Genomic DNA, 14,520 nt, shown 5'->3' with positions numbered 1-14,520 from the left:
GATCATTTTAGATAATGGCATTGGCAGGGACACACATTGCTGCCAACATCTTTGTGTGTTGTTTTCTCCACATTGTTTTATGTCAGGAGAAACAGTAATCAACATTTGTTTACTTATAAAATGCCATTACAAACTTCAGCCAACTTTAACTAAAACTCAACAGCAGTGATGGGGCAACAGTGCAATTAATAAAACAACATGGTCAAATCATTTGAATGTTACTTGAAGATGACTGGGCCCTATACACTTCCATTGGTTGTGAGCTAGCTGTGGCAAAAACTAGCTGTGGTGGATGTTAATTTTTTAAATAATCTTTTAAAAACCGAAAAATGGAATACAGGTTATCCTTGCATGTAAGCCACTTTCAGGCTGAGGAACCATCTAACATTAGGTTGTAAAATATTCACTGTTGTGAAGGGTCATGCAACTCCTACAGTCTTCTAATTGTCTCCAATTATCCTAGGCTACACCCCTTTCCTTCACACCTGTTTCCATTCCCAAATCACCTCTCCTCTGCCTTTTTCACCCCTTTCTGTTTCCTCTTTACACACTAGAATAGTTTGCATGGTGATGTCACAGGGTGGCCCCATCCGTCCTCCCATTGCGCATAATATGATTAAGTAAGTGCCTTATTATAGAAGAAATGTAAGTTAACCATGTATATTATGCTGCCTGAACTTTTGATGTATATTTTATATCCATGCTATACTAATGTCCCTTTAGGTTTAGTCCTGGCATTCTCCTTAGTTTGTAGTTACAGTATATGTTAAGCTGTAAGTCACATTTTTCCAAACTCTACCTTGGTTCCAAACCCTCCCCATGTGCCTCTGTTCTTTCCTGTGTTCATTCCTGTGTAATAAATACCCCTAAACCTGGATTCCTGCTCCATCTCTTGATTAACACTCTGGCCATGGTAGCAGAATCAGTCCTGAACCTAGCTTACACTCTATCCTAGTCCTTTTCTTCACTGACATTCCCCTATAACTATGACTCCCAGCCAACAATTACAACCCCAGCTTGATTGAAATGCTGTGTTCATAACCAAGTGGGAAGGTGATATTTACCATATATGACCGTGGGAAGATGTTTAGAGTAGGGGGTGCTGACTGCAGGGTTGGAAGAAAAAAATCACCTTTATAATAAAGCATTTTCAGGCTAACCAAATACAATTCCTAATGTGATGGGTAGCCTAAGCAAAGGTTAAAATTGGGTAACAGTCACTGCAGCTTAATTTAATTTAACTCCATGACTGTTTGCAAAACAAAATAGACTGTTGTGACACATTTCTTTGTAGGCCCACTGCAATTATGTGTGTGAGAGAAAGAACGCAGGGGTGTTGTAACTAAATTTAGTAAACACAAGATTGTGCCTATTAAAACTGATCACAAATGGACAGCTATGCGATCCATTGCGGCATGGGCAAATTTGGCATCTGGCAAGTGACAGAATTGCCAGACCATCTTTTATTGGGGTGGGCTGGTTGATATTGACTTTTTATATATATACATATATATATATAGTGCTTTCAGAAATTATTCACACTCCTTGACTTATTCCACATTTTGTGTTACAGCCTGAATTTAAAATGGATTAAATGAATATTTTTTTTGTCACTGACTTCCACACACTACCCCACGCCAAAGTGGAATTATGATTTTTGAAATGTTTACAAATTCATTTAAAAAAAGCTGAAATGTCTTGAGTCAATAAGTATTCAACCCCTTTGTTATCCCAAGCCTAAATAAGTTCAAGAGTAAAATGTGCTTAAGTCACATACGTGTTCAACATGATTTTTGAATGACTTCCTCATCTCTGTACCCCACACATAGAATTATCTGTAAGGTCCCTCAGTCAAGTAGTGAATTTCAAACACTGATTCAACCACAAATACCAAGGAGGTTTTCCAATGCATCGCAAAGAAGGGCACCTATTGGTAGATGGGTGAAAAAGAAGGCATTGAATATCCCTTTGAGCATGGTGAAGATATTAATTACACTTTGGATGGTGTATCAATACATCCAGTCACTACAAATATACAGGCGTCCTTCCTAACTCAGTTGCCGGAGAGGAAGGAAACCGCTCAGGGATTTCACCATGAGGCCAATGGTGACTTTAAAACAGTTAGTTTAATGGCTGTGATAGAACTGAGGATGGATCAATATTCTAGTTACTCCACAATACTAACCTAACCAGCCCACCCCAATAAAAGACAGGGTGAAAAGAAGGAAGCCTGTACAGAATAAAACATATTCCAAAACATGCTTCCTGTTTGCAACAAGGCACTAAAGTAATACTGCAAAATGTTGGCAAAGCAATTAACTTTTTGTCCTGAATACAAAGTGTTACATTTGTGGCAAATCCATTACTGAGTACCAATCTCCATATTTTAAAGCGGTGGTGGCTGCATCATGTTATGGGTATCGTTGTGATCGTTTATGTCTGGGGAGTTTTTCAGGATAGAAAATAAACAGAAATGCTAGAGGAAAGCCTGCTTTCCACCAAACACAGGGAAATTTTTTAACCTTTATTTAACTAGGCAAGTCAGTTAAGAAAAAATTCTTATTTTCAATGATGGCCTAGGAGTTAACTGCCTGTTCAGGGGCAGAACGACAGATTTGTACCTTGGCAGCTCAGGGATTTGAACCTGCAACCTTCCGGTTACTAGTCCAATGCTCTAACCACTAGGCTACCCTGCCACCCCAATGAATTCATCTTTAGCAAGACAACCTAAAACCCAAGGCGAAATCTACATTGGAGTTGCTTACCAAGAAGACATTGAATGTTCCTGAGTGTCTGAGTTACAGTTTAGACTTAAAACTACTTGAAAATCTATGGCAAGTCCTAAAAATGGTTGCCTAGCAACGATCAACAAACAATTTGACAAAGCTTGAAGAATTTTGAAAATAATAAATGGGCAAATGTTGCACAGGTGTTCTTAGATTTACCCAGAAAGACTTACAGCCTGTAATCGTTGCCAAACGTCCTTCTACAAAGTATTGACTCAGGGGTGTGAATACTTAAGGAAATGAGCTAATTCCGTATTTAATGTTCAATAAATTTGCACATAAAAAAAGCACTGTCATTAAGGGTTATTGTGTGTAGATGTGTGAGTTTAAAAAAAAAATCCATTGTGAATTCAGGCTGTAACACAGCCAACTGTGGAATAAGTCAAGGGGTTTAAATACTTTTTGTGTAATTTCTCTCTTGTCGTAATAATTGACAGTATATTGAGCATTTGGCTGATCAGTGGCAATGTCCAGCCCCCTTCCAAGATGGGCCGGCCCAGCTCAAAGAGAGTGAGATCCACTGACTCTTTGTCAGTCACTCAGTCAGAACAGAAACGGAAAGCTGGTGCCGAAAAAGTTATAGACCAAAAAAAGGTCTCTTGAGACCGAGGCTGCTAAATATCTGAAGTTAACCAACTTATTTGCTAAAAGTTCTGCTTGTCCAAGTGCTGTGTCTGTGAGAAATGACAGACCAGCTGTGGCTGCCGCTACAGCAGAGTGGTGCAGTCCAGATAGGAAGAAAACAGAGAAAGATGCACACTGACACTGATGAAGCCTACTGCTGCCAGTTAGGCCTAATATTTTGGCTGTACATTGTTTATGAAATAGTAGGGGAGGAGGGATTCGGAGAAACAATTATACACAAGGCTACTTGCAATATAGCCTAACAAGTTGTTATATTTAAGCAGTAAAGCATGAGGAGTTTGGTACAATTTATGGCCAATATACCATGGCAAAGGGCTGTTCTTACGCATGATGCAATGTGGAGTGCCTGGATACAGCCCTTAGTGTTGGTATATTGGCAATATACCACAAAACACCTGAGGTGCCTTATTGCTATTATAAACTGGTAACAAATTCAACTAGAGTAGTAAAAGCAATGTTTTGTCATACCCGTGGTATACGGTCTGATATACTACGCCTGTCAGCCAATCAGCATTCAGGGCTTGAACCATCCAGTTTATAATGACTTTTATAAACTGGGTGGTTTATAAATATTTTTTTTAATCTTGGAATTTGGGGAAAGTTACCAGCATTTTGCAACCCTACGTGCAGGCTTGATGTGGATTGTAAAAGCTAGGCCTCAAAAGAAGGACTTGAGATATGTAACGTATTGTCATAATATATTTTTATTTTTTATTTAACCTTTATTTAACCAGGTAAGCTAGTTGAGAACAAGTTCTCATTTACAACTGCGACCTGGCCAAGATAAAGCAAAGCAGTGCGACACAAATAACACAGAGTTACACATGGAATAAACAAGCTTACAGTCAATAACACAATAGAAAAAAAGAAAGTCTATATACAGTGTGTGCAAATGGCGTGAGGAGGTAGACAATAAATAGGCCATAGTAGTGAAGTAATTACAATTTAGCAGATTAACACTGGAGTGATAATGAGCAGATGATGATGTGCAAGTAGAGACACTGGAGTGTAAAAGAGCATAAAAGTAAATAAAAACAATATGGGGATGAGGTAGTAGATTCGGTGGGCTATTTACAGATGGACTATGTACAGCTGCAGCGATCATTTAGCTGCTCAGATATGATGTTTAAGATATGATGTTTAAAGTTAGCAAGGGAAATATAAATCTCCAGCTTCAGCAATTTATGCAATTTGTTCCAGTCACTGGCAGCATAGAACTGGAAGGAAAGGCGACCAAAAGAGGTGTTGGCTTTGGGGATGACCAGTGAGATATACCTGCTGGAGCGCGTGCTACGGGCGGGTGTTGTTATCGTGACCGGTGAGCTGAGATAAGGCGGAGCTTAACCTAGCATAGACATATAGATGACCTGGAGCCAGTGGGTCTGGCGACGAATATGTAGCGAGGGCGAGCCAACTAGAGCATACAGGTTACAGTGGTGGGTGGTATAAGGGGCTTTGGTAACAAAACAGATGGCACTGTGATAGACTGCATCCAGTTTGCTGAGTAGAGTATTGGAAGCTATTTTGTAGATGACATCGCCAAAGTCGAGGATCGGTAGAATAGTCAGTTTTACTAGGGTAAGTTTGGCGGCATAAGTGAAGGAGGCTTTGTTGCAAAATAGAAAGACGATTCTAGATTTGATTTTGGATTGGAGATGTTTAATATGAGTCTGGAAGGGGAGTTTACAGTCTAGCCAGACACCTAGGTATTTGTAGTTGTCCACATATTCTAGGTCAGAACCGTCCAGGGTAGTGATGCTAGTTGGGCCGGCGGGTGCGGGCAGCAAACGCTTGAAAAGCATGCATTTGGTTTTACTAGCGTTTAAGAGCAGTTGGAGGCCACGGAAGGAGTGTTGTAATGGCATTGAAGCTCGTTTGGAGGATAGTTAACACAGTGTCCAAATAAGGGCCAGATGTGTACAGAATTGTGTCATCTGTGTAGGTGGATCAGAGAATCACCCGCAGCAAGAGCAACATCATTGATATATACAGAGAAAAGAGTCGGCCCGAAAATTGAACCCTGTGGTACCCCCATAGAGACTGCCAGAGGTCCGGACAGCAGGTCCTCCGATTTGACACACTGAACTCTATCTGCGAAGTAGTTGGTGAACCAGGCGAGGCAGTCATTTGAGAAACCAAGGCTATTGAGTCTGCCGATAAGAATATGGTGATTGACAGAGTCGAAAGCCTTGGCCAGGTTGATGAAGACAGCTGCACAGTACTGTCTTTTATCGATGGCGGTTATGATATTGTTTAGGACCTTGAGCGTGGCTGAGGTACACCCGTTACCAGCTCGGGAACCGGATTGCACAGCGGAGAAGGTACGGTGGGATTCGAAATGGTCAGTGACCTGTTTATTAACTTGGCTTTCGAAGACTTTAGAGAGGCAGGGCAGGATGGATATAGGCCTATAACAGTTTAGGTCTAGAGTTAAATTACAATGATAATTCACTTAGAAACTCACTTGGTGAAGGCCACAGGACTGAAAAGAAACAAATTCAACAAGCATGTTTCTGTCACTAACAAGTGCAGTCATGGGTGGTTATTCTACAACTCACTCAAAGACTAGGCACACTGGGACATTATATTGGAGGTGTGGCTTAGTAGGGGAAAGACCATTTTTTTCCTGATACGACTCAAATCTGGACCCCCATAGGGTGACAGTGACTCTATCGGTTTGAGTAATGACTACAAAATCACTTTAATTAACTGTACTCCAAAAATGGTTCTACCTTCACAGGAGGGTTCTACATAGCACAAAAAAGGGTTGCATGCTTAATTTATCCCTGTAGGAACCATAAGTGGGTTCTTTGATTTGTTCCTGTAGGGAACCCTTTCTTGTTACGGTGCGTGAATGAGGACCCAAAAGCGACTTAACGTAAACAGAGCTTCTTTAATAACAAAACATAGGTAGGCTCAGATGGACCGGCAGATTCCGACAGGACAGGACAAGGTTGCAGCAAACATGACGATAGTCTGGTTCAGGCATGAATAACACAAACAAGAATCCGACAAAGACAGGAACAAAAACAGAGAGAGATATAGAGGACTAATCAGAGGGAAAAAGGGAACAGGTGGGAAAAGGGGTGACGAGGTAGTTAGGAGGAGACAAGGAACAGCTGGGGGAAAGAGGGGGAGAAAAGGTAACCTAAAACGACCAGCAGAGGGAGACAGGGTGAAGAGAAAGGACAGAAACAAGACACAACATGACAGTACCCCCCCACTCACCGAGCGCCTCCTGGCGCACTCGAGGAGGAAACCTGGCGGCAACGGAGGAAATCCTCGATCAGCGCACGGTCCAGCACGTCCCGAGAGGGAACCCAACTCCTCTCCTCAGGACCGTACCCCTCCCAATCTACTAGGTACTGATGACCACGGCCCCGAGGACGCATGTCCAAAATCCTACGGACCCTGTAGATGGGTGCGCCCTCGACAAGGATGGGGGGGGGGGGGGGGAAGACGAGCGGGGGCGCGAAGAACGGGCTTGATACAGGAGACATGGAAGACCGGGTGGACGCGACGAAGATATCGCGGAAGAAGAAGTCGAACTGCGACAGGATTAATGATCTGAGAAATACGGAACGGACCAATGAACCGCGGGGTCAACTTGCGAGAAGCGGTCTTAAGGGGAAGGTTCTGAGTGGAGAGCCAAACTCTCTGACCGCGACAATATCTAGGACTCTTAGTTCTACGCTTATTAGCAGCCCTCACAGTCTGCGCCCTATAACGGCAAAGTGCAGACCTGACCCTCTTCCAGGTGCGCTCGCAACGTTGGACAAAAGCCTGAGCGGAGGGAACGCTGGACTCGGCGAACTGAGATGAGAACAGCGGAGGCTGGTACCCGAGGCTACTCTGAAAAGGAGATAGCCCGGTCGCAGACGAAGGAAGCGAGTTGTGGGCGTATTCTGCCCAGGGGAGCTGTTCTGACCAAGACGCAGGGTTGCGAAAAGAAAGACTGCGTAAGATGCGACCAATAGTCTGATTGGCCCGTTCTGCTTGACCGTTAGACTGGGGGTGAAAGCCGGAAGAGAGACTGACGGAAGCCCCAATCAAACGGCAAAACTCCCTCCAAAATTGAGACGTGAATTGCGGACCTCTGTCCGAAACGACGTCTGACGGAAGGCCATGAATTCTGAAAACATTCTCGATGATGATTTGTGCCGTCTCTTTAGCAGAAGGAAGCTTAGCAAGGGGAATAAAATGAGCCGCCTTAGAGAACCTGTCGACAACCGTAAGAATAACAGTCTTCCCCGCTGACGAAGGCAGTCCGGTGACAAAATCTAAGGCGATGTGAGACCACGGTCGAGAGGGAATGGGAAGCGGCCTGAGACGGCCGGCAGGAGGGGAGTTACCGGACTTAGTCTGCGCGCAGACCGAACAAGCAGCCACGAAGCGACGCGTGTCATGCTCCCGGGTGGGCCACCAAAAACGCTGGCGAATGGAAGCAAGCGTACCCCGAACGCCAGGGTGGCCGGCTAACTTGGCAGAGTGAGCCCACTGAAGAACGGCCAGACGAGTAGGAACGGGAACGAAAAGAAGGTTCCTAGGACAAGCGCGCGGCGACGGAGTTTGAGTGAGTGCTTGCTTTACCTGCCTCTCAATTCCCCAGACAGTCAACCCGACAACACGCCCCTCAGGGAGAATCCCCTCGGGGTCAGTGGAGGCTACTGAAGAACTGAAGAGACGAGATAAAGCATCAGGCTTGGTGTTCTTAGAGCCCGGACGATAAGAAATCACGAACTCGAAACGAGCGAAAAACAGCGCCCAGCGCGCCTGACGCGCATTAAGTCGTTTGGCAGAACGGATGTACTCAAGGTTCCTATGGTCAGTCCAAACGACAAAAGGAACGTTCGCCCCCTCCAACCACTGTCGCCATTCGCCTAGGGCTAAGCGGATGGCGAGCAGTTCGCGGTTTCCCACATCATAGTTACGTTCCGACGGCGAAAGGCGATGAGAAAAATACGCGCAAGGGTGGACCTTGTCGTCAGAGAGGGAGCGCTGAGAAAGAATGGCTCCCACGCCCACCTCTGACGCGTCAACCTCGACAACGAACTGTCTAGTGACGTCAGGTGTAACAAGGATAGGTGCGGATGTAAAACGATTCTTGAGGAGATCAAAAGCTCCCTGGGCGGAAACGGACCACTTAAAGCACGTCTTGACAGAAGTAAGGGCTGTGAGAGGAGCTGCCACCTGACCGAAATTACGGATGAAACGACGATAGAAGTTCGCGAAGCCGAGAAAGCGCTGCAGCTCGACGCGTGACTTAGGGACGGGCCAATCAATGACAGCTTGGACCTTAGCGGGATCCATCTTAATGCCTTCAGCGGAAATAACAGAACCGAGAAATGTGACGGAGGAGGCGTGAAAAGAGCACTTCTCAGCCTTCACAAAAAGACAATTCTCTAAAAGGCGCTGGAGGACACGTCGAACGTGCTGAACATGAATCTGGAGTGACGGTGAAAAAATCAGGATATCGTCAAGGTAAACGAAAACAAAGATGTTCAGCATGTCTCTCAGGACATCATTGACTAATGCCTGAAAGACAGCTGGAGCGTTAGCGAGGCCGAAAGGAAGAACCCGGTATTCAAAGTGCCCTAACGGAGTGTTAAACACCGTCTTCCACTCGTCCCCCTCCCTGATGCGCACGAGATGGTAAGCGTTACGAAGGTCCAACTTAGTGAAAAACCTGGCTCCCTGCAGGATCTCGAAGGCTGAGGACATAAGAGGAAGCGGATAACGATTCTTCACTGTTATGTCATTCAGCCCTCGATAATCTATGCAGGGGCGCAGGGACCCGTCCTTCTTCTTAACAAAAAAAAACCCCGCTCCGGCGGGAGAGGAGGAGGGGACTATGGTACCGGCGGCAAGAGCTACAGACAAATAATCTTCGAGAGCCTTACGTTCGGGAGCCGACAGAGAGTATAGTCTACCCCGGGGGGGAGTGGTTCCCGGAAGGAGATCAATACTACAATCATACGACCGGTGTGGAGGAAGAGAGGTGGCCCTGGACCGACTGAACACCGTGCGCAGATCGTGATATTCCTCCGGCACCCCTGTCAAATCACCAGGCTCCTCCTGTGAAGAAGAGACAGAGGAAACAGGGGGGATAGCAGACATTAAACATTTCACATGACAAGAGACGTTCCAGGAGAGGATAGAATTACTAGACCAATTAATGGAAGGATTATGACAAACTAGCCAGGGATGGCCCAAAACAACAGGTGTAAAAGGTGAACGAAAAATTAAAAAAGAAATGGTTTCGCTATGATTACCAGAAACAGTGAGGGTTAAAGGTAGCGTCTCACGCTGAATCCTGGGGAGAGGACTACCATCCAGGGCGAACAAGGCCGTGGACTCCCTTAACTGTCTGAGAGGAATGTCATGTTCCCGAGCCCAGGTCTCGTCCATAAAACAGCCCTCCGCCCCAGAGTCTATTAAGGCACTGCAGGAAGCTGACGAACCGGTCCAGCATAGATGGACCGACAAGGTAGTGCAGGATCTTGAAGGAGAGACAGGAGTAGTAGCGCTCACCAGTAGCCCTCCGCTTACTGATGAGCTCTGGCTTTTACTGGACATGAAGTGACAAAATGACCAGCAGAACCGCAATAGAGACAGAGGCGGTCGGTGATTCTCCGTTCCCTCTCCTTAGTCGAGATGCGGATACCTCCCAGCTGCATAGGCTCAGCACCCGAGCCGGCAGAGGAAGATGGTAGTGATGCGGAGAGGGGGGCAACGGAGAACGCGAGCTCCTTTCCACGAGCTCGGTGACGAAGATCAACCCGTCGCTCAATGCGAATAGCGAGTTCAATCAAGGAATCCACGCTGGAAGGAACCTCCCGGGAGAGAATCTCATCCTTTACCTCTGCGCGGAGACCCTCCAGAAAACGAGCGAGCAAAGCCGGCTCGTTCCAGCCACTGGAGGCAGCAAGAGTGCGAAACTCAATAGAGTAGTCTGTTATGGATCGATTACCTTGACATAGGGAAGACAGGACCCTGGAAGCCTCCTCCCCAAAAACAGATCGATCAAAAACCCGTATCATCTCCTCCTTAAAGTCCTGATACTGGTTAGTACACTCAGCCCTTGCCTCCCAGATTGCCGTGCCCCACTCACGAGCCCGTCCAGTAAGGAGAGATATGACGTAGGCGACACGAGCAGTGCTCCTGGAGTAAGTGTTGGGCTGGAGAGAAAACACAATATCACACTGGGTGAGGAACGAGCGGCATTCAGTGGGCTCCCCAGAGTAACACGGCGGGTTATTGATTCTGGGCTCCGGAGATTCGAAAGCCCTGGAAGTGGCCGGTGGATCGAGGCGGAGATGGTGAACCTGTTCTGTGAGGTTGGAGACTTGGGTGGCCAGGGTCTCAACGGCATGTCGAGCAGCAGACAATTCCTGCTCGTGTCTGCCTAGCATCGCTCCCTGGATCTCGACGGCTGAGTGGAGAGGATCCGAAGTCGCTGGGTCCATTCTTGGTCGGATTCTTCTGTTACGGTGCGTGAATGAGGACCCAAAAGCGACTTAACGTAAACAGAGCTTCTTTAATAACAAAACATAGGTAGGCTCAGATGGACCGGCAGATTCCGACAGGACAGGACAAGGTTGCAGCAAACATGACGATAGTCTGGTTCAGGCATGAATAACACAAACAAGAATCCGACAAAGACAGGAACAAAAACAGAGAGAGATATAGAGGACTAATCAGAGGGAAAAAGGGAACAGGTGGGAAAAGGGGTGACGAGGTAGTTAGGAGGAGACAAGGAACAGCTGGGGGAAAGAGGGGGAGAAAAGGTAACCTAAAACGACCAGCAGAGGGAGACAGGGTGAAGAGAAAGGACAGAAACAAGACACAACATGACATTTCTGGTGCCACGTAGAACTCTCTCATGAAGCACTCGCTACACTGGGTTCCAGGTAGAACCAATAATGGGTTATATCTAAAAACTGTACTAGTATTGCATTTTAATGCGTCTGATTACACTTTACATTCAGCAATGAGGCTCATCCACACTTTATCAAAGTGAGACAAGCAACCAAGAAAAGTGATTCAGTGTTAGAATGTTGATGGGGTCTGGAGGCCCGGAGTCAAATACATGGAGACATTTTAGATTCATGGTTCCAGACCAACTGCCATAGAATAACCCAGAAACATAAACACAAAAGAGTTAGAATAAAATCACAACCCTATAGGAAGAAGGTTCTTTTCATCCAGACAGCAAAGAGCCTAGCGAAGAACCTCTTACAAGAACGGGTTTCTTGACTACAAATAATGCTACGTAGAACCATTGCTCACCTCAAAGAACCTTTCAAGAACCCATTTTTCAAGATTGTAGTTCAATTTTAAATGTTATAGACTCTTTGGAGAACATATAGAAAGGTGGGTCTAGGCAAAAACAAGTATTAACATTAACAAAATAAAACAAACATTATGGGATTGAATCCAAAACCCATGACTCAAGTGAGTACTTGAGTCATGGGTTTTGGATTCAATCACATAATGTCTGCAAAATCAGAGGAAGAGCCAGTCCACTTTCCCTTGTTTACCCAGGTAGAAAATAGGCATGACTGCACTCCCTGACTTAGAACTGATTAGAACTGGTAAAGCCCCGGTGCATAAGTACATTAGATCATTCATGGTTATAAACCATCAAAAAGAGTGGACTAACATTTGGGGCATGTAAGCAAAGAAAGTCATGACCTGGCTGTTAACAATGATCTGGAAAGCCTCCTTCTGGGGATTGAGGTCTCCCCATTCAGGATCAGATCTCTTCAGAGCCCTGAGGATGAGGACGTCACAGACCCCGATGGGTCAGGATGGATATTATGTGTGGCACGATGATGACGGGACTGGAGAATAAACTGGGATCAAGTAACAATGCAGTCCCATTGGCTACTGTGATAGCCCAAACACCAACAGACATCAGAACTCTGTAAGTCAGACCCTTCCTCAAATGATAGGTGATTGGATGTACCACAGCCTGGAAACAGTCCAGACACATACAGGTAATGAAGAGAGGTCGTCCAGTTGAGCTCAAAGCATTGATGAAATTGAAAGTGCATTTGAACTCCCAGTTGTGCCCAATTAAATAGTTTCACACACCTGGGGGATGAAAACCAAGTCCATGACTGTGAGGTTTAGCATGAAGACGTTGTGGTGGGGGTGCTTTTCCTGTTTCTCTGCAACAGCTCCGAAAGGATGACAACACAATCAGCGGACCCAAACAGGAAAGCGACCACACCGAAACAAGCCCAGACTATTATACCGACCATCATGTCATAAAGTAAGCTATGCACATCAATGCTAGTTCTGTATACAACAGCTGTATTTAAATAGGTAAGTGGAACCATATTATTGATATACATTGTTAGGTTTATGCTTCTCTCTATATATTACATTTGAGTCAATTAGCAGGCGCTCTTAACCAGAGCGACGTACACTAGTAAAGAGACGTACAGTAGTGAGTGCATACATTTTCATACTGGTCCCAAGCAACATGCTCTACCTATTGACCCACTGGGACCACTGTCCTGATTTACAGTGATATATGTTCATTTACAGTACAGTAAAGTGATAGATGAGTAAATGCAGAAAATGTACCTTTCAGCCAGAGGGTTTGTGATGAGGTGTGATGAGGGAACAGTGGGTTAACTGCCTTGTTCAGGGGCAGAACGAGATTTGATCCAGCAACCTTTTGGTTACTGGCCCAACGCTTTAAAAACTTGCTAGCTTTGCATATACAAGTTTTATTGTTATGTTTTATTTATTTTTCTTTGCAAATGCAAGTGTCACTTGTATAGAGTGAACCTACAGAGTAAAACTCCACTAGGGTGGCTTGTCAACATGGATTGATTTTGCAAACCAAATAGGCACAACCACGCGCAGAGTCATAAGGTAGAGCAATGGAAAACATTTGTTTTAGCAGTACTGGAAACATTTACATTTGGTCCTCCAGCTTTCTGTTCCATGATCTAACTATTACACAATGCACCAAAAGCTGTGTTAAAAACAAACCATTTAATGTCTGGCATTTTTTATTTGTCTAAGGGTAACAGACAGGGATGCCCAATTCTTCTCTTATATTCACCATAACCTTCAAGCGTCTTGTTGGATTAATCAGAGTGTAATCTCTCATGGACTGACTATGTAACATAAATGGTATCGTAACATATGTCAAAAGACTGTGGGATGCGAAGACTACTGGGCAACAGTTGTTCCAGTTCACAGGTTTTTGGTCACTGGTAACTTGAACAAATTGTGATTTAGATGGTGTTCACTTCTTTCGAAATTCGGAAGTGGACATTTGGCCCATAGACTTGCCCGAAACTTGCAGAGAGAGGAGGTTGGAGGTTGGAGCTACTGCCCTGATTCCGCTGCTCGTTCTAGTACCGTTTCTCATGCATCTCCCCTCAGAACAAAATCGAGCATCTGACGCAATTAGGCAACATTAACATTTTGGATTTCAGAGATAATATGTTGAGAGCACGACTGAGTTCCTAAAAAAAAGCTTATGTCGCTGATTGGCTGGGCCGGAACTGCATGCGTGTCACACGTGCTGCTAGTGAAACCAGATTAGTCAAACAGGGTTTAAGGCAATTACATGGCTTTAATGAGAACTTCAATGCGAAGTAACTTAACTGGGCAAAGATACACTACATCACCAAAAGTATGTGGACACCTGCTTGTTGAACATCTCATTCCAAACTTATGGGCATTAATATAGATTTGGTCCCCACCTTTGATGCTATAACAGCTTCCACTCTTCTGGGAAGGCTTTCCACATAATGTTGGAACATTGCTGCGGGCACTTGCTTTGATTTAGCCACAAGATGATGTTGGGTTTTAGGCGATTAGGTAAGTCGGTGTTCTAATTCATCCCAAAGGTGTTCGATGGGGTTGAGGTCAGGGCTCTGTGCAGTCCAGTGAAGTTCTCGACTAAACATTTCCGTATGGACCTCGCTTTGTCCACGGGGGCATTGTCATGATGAAACAGGAAAGGGCCTTCCCCAAACTGTTGCTTCAAAGTTGGAAGCACAGAATCATCTAGAATGTCACTGTATGCTGTAGCGTTAAGGTTTCCCTTCACTGGAAATAA

Source organism: Oncorhynchus mykiss, chromosome 23, assembly GCF_057628025.1.
Source record: "Oncorhynchus mykiss isolate SJ-2025 chromosome 23, ASM5762802v1, whole genome shotgun sequence".
NCBI classification, from domain to species: Eukaryota; Metazoa; Chordata; class Actinopteri; order Salmoniformes; family Salmonidae; genus Oncorhynchus; species Oncorhynchus mykiss.
Note: the sequence above shows the minus strand (reverse complement) of the source record.